Below are 3,419 nucleotides of genomic sequence, written 5' to 3' on the forward strand. Positions count from 1 at the left end.
CCCCAGGGGCATCTCTGAGAGACACCTGACAAAATGCATGCCAAATTCAGTCATAGAAACACTATAGAACACAACTCCACTCTGATACACACAGTGTCATCATGATTGAGAAATGATTCAAGAGCAAATGGCAATTGCTTCTTCAAAGTAAAAAGCCCAACAGTATCAGTTGTGGCTGTCTTGTTGTTGTTGCTGTTAAGTGCCATCGAGTCGGGTCCGACCCATAGCGACCCTGTACAGGGTTTCCGAGGGGGTAAATCCTTACGGGAGTAGAAAGCCTTATCTTTCTCCCGCGGAGCAGCTGGTAGTTTCGAACCGCTGACCTTAAGGTTCGCAGCCCAATTCGTAACCACTACGCTACCAGAGCTCCAGGAGATTAGTCACCTGGTCTTCTGTCCTGACCAGACAGACCAGTAGTTAACACTAGCAGTATTTTCTGCAACTTCTTATTGCAAAAGATGAACATTTGTTATTGTTGTAAGTGCCCGTGGAGTCAGGTCTGACTCAGAGCAACCCTGCATATGGTTTCTAAGGAGTGGATGGTGGGTTTGAACCTCTCACCTGTGGATGACAGTTCAGTGTTTATCCTGCAGTACCATCCTAGGACAGTTGATATACAACGTTGGCACAAATTACTTGGTTTCTTTAACTTGAAATTAGCATGTATTTTATTCCTTTTTTTCTTTTTCTTTTTTGCCTTTCACTGCAGCACTTTTATTTCTCCTTATACAAGGCTGTTTTGCTGGGGCCTAATGTTCACACATGACAAGAGAAAAAACAAAATTTGTTATCATCTCAAGAGTTGAGACTTGTGTACAAAAACCTTACATAAATTAAAAGAATGAATGAGTTTACAGGTTTAAATGCAAACCATCTTCCAACTCAAGGCAAGTAACAACCCACCGGGTTCCAGCGGGAGAACATCAGCTAAGAAAGGAAACTGGTCCCAAGACTCAGAGTCTTGCAACCTAACAGGCAGGGAAGACAAAGATGACAGCCGCTCCGGGCTGCTTACCAAGCCTGCAGATGTGTGATCCTGGAGCCATCAGCTCTTCGCATTTATACCCTGCACAGACTCGCCACAACTACAGACTTCTCCCCACCACATCATCCCTTCACCTCGACCACCGAGTGACCGATTCACATGCTCTAGGGGCTTACACCAAAGATATGTACAGGGTATTAAACACAGACCAAGGGAACAGGTAAGTTGAATACAAGGTCAAACTCAGCAACAAGTCCTACGATCCAGTGCTGCTAATACCGAGTTACAGGCTTCAAGGACAATTTCTTTTCAAAGACTTCGTCCAGTTTCACGAGGCTAGCATGAGACTTGTGGTTTGTGGGCAAACCTGCACTCGGGAATGAGCTCATGCGGCAGGTGGCGGCACCTGCTGGCAGTCCGTCTAAAAGCATTTGCGGCGGACAATGGAGGGGCCCGACTCATCGTACTCCTGCTTGCTGATCCACATCTGCTGGAAGGTGGACAGCGAGGCCAGGATGGAGCCGCCAATCCAGAGTACTTGCATTCGGGAGGAGCAATTATCTTGATCTTCATGGTGCTGGCCACCAACACTGTGACCTCCTGCATCCAGTCGGCGATGCCTGGGTACATGGTGGTCCCACCTGACAGCACCGTGTTGGCATACAGGTCCTTCCGGATGTCCACATCGCACGTCATGATGGAGTTGAAGCTGGTCTCGTGGATGCCGCAGGACTCCATACCTAGGAAGGAGAGCTGGAAGAGCGCTCTGGACACCGGAAGCGCTTGTTGCCGATGGTGGTGACCTGGCCATCGGGCAGCTCGTAGCTCTTCTCCAGGGAGGACGAAGACGCGGCGGTGGCCATCTCCTGCTCGAAATCCAGGGCGACTTAGCACAGATTCTCCTTTACGTCGCACAGGATCTCACCATCGGCTGTGGTGGTGAAGCTATAGCCGCGCTCTGTCAGGATCTTAATGAGGTAGTCGGTCAGGTAGCGGCCTGCCAGGTCCAGATGCAGGATGGTGTGTGACAGGGCATAGCCCTCGTAGATGGGCACGCTGTGGGTGACACCGTCGCCAGAGTCCATGACAGTGCCAGTGGTGCAGACCGAGGCGTAGAGGGACAGCACGGCCTGGATGGCCACATACATGGTGGGGATGTTGAAGGTCTCAAACATGATCTGGGTCATCTCCCAGTTGGCCTTGGGGTTCCGGGGCGCCTCGGTCAATAGCACGGGGTGCTCCTCGGGGACCACGCGCAGCTCTTTGTAGAAAGTGTGGTGCTAGATCTATTCCATATCGTCCCAGTTGGTGATGATGGGGTACTTGAGGTCAGGATGCCCCTATTGCTGAGCCTCATCACCCATGTAGCTGTTCTTCTGGTCCATGCCCATATAATGCCCTGGTGCCGGGGGTGCCCCACAATCAAGGGGAAGACAGCGCGGGGGGCGTTGTCGCCCGCAAAGCTGGCTTTGCCCATGCCTGAGCGGCTGTCGATGACGAGCGTGGGGATCTCTTCTTCCACCGGGATTGGAGGGGCGGAGTGGCGGCAGCAGTAGCGAGCACACGCGGAGAGAGGAGCGACAATGAGCCGGCGGCAGAGACTGAGCGTATTCCTTTTTCTCATCCAGAAAGGTAAAATATTGTGAAGAAAATTACTTAAATATTCATCATTTCACTTATCACCCAACAATTAGTTAAATTCTGATACATAACTTTCTAGATCCCAAACTCAAACATGTCTATTAGTACAAAATTTTAACAGAAATATTAATAATAAATACTGGTTCAAAATTACACAGCAAAATGGTTTAAAATTTACTAAGAAAAGCACATTATATGAAGAGCTATATTAAAAGTCTTAAAATTTATCAGAGTTCAGACTAATCTGTAGAACTTTCTTCTTGCATATCATGTCATTTCAAATAACCCAAGAACATTCCTCAAGAGAAATTAAATAGTATATTCCCCACCACTGTCTGTCAGTTGGTCATACTGTGGTGGCTTGTGTGTTGCTGTGATGCTGGAAGCTATGTCAACTGTATTTTAAATGCCAGCAGGTGGTTAGGTTTCATATTAGCTCGCGGGCTAATAGGAAGACATAGAGGTTTTCTCCTGGGTTGGATTCTTTCATCCAATCTATATATGCTGAGCAAATAATCCAAAGAGCTGGATTATTCATAGAAGAACATGACATCCGGTTTAGAGGAAAACTCATTAACAACCTGTGATATGCAGATTATACAACCTTGCTTGTTGGAAGCCAAAAGGACTTAAATTATTTACTGATGAGAGTCAAAGATTACAGCTTTCAATATGGGTTGCACCTCAATGTAAAGAAAACAAAAATCCTCCCAACTGGACCAATAAATAAAATCATGATAAATGGAGAAAAGATTGACGTTGTCAAATAATTCATTTTGCTTGGATCTATAAT

At 47.2% G+C, this 3,419-nt stretch overlaps 1 pseudogene; it reads right to left on the reverse strand.

The window, feature by feature from the left end:
- Positions 1-1,406: 1,406 nt before the first annotated feature.
- On the reverse strand, positions 1,407-2,501 carry LOC102838225 (annotated as a pseudogene).
- Positions 2,502-3,419: the final 918 nt, after the last annotated feature.

Source organism: Chrysochloris asiatica, unplaced genomic scaffold, assembly GCF_000296735.1.
Source record: "Chrysochloris asiatica unplaced genomic scaffold, ChrAsi1.0 scaffold00065, whole genome shotgun sequence".
Classification (NCBI taxonomy): domain Eukaryota; kingdom Metazoa; phylum Chordata; class Mammalia; order Afrosoricida; family Chrysochloridae; genus Chrysochloris; species Chrysochloris asiatica.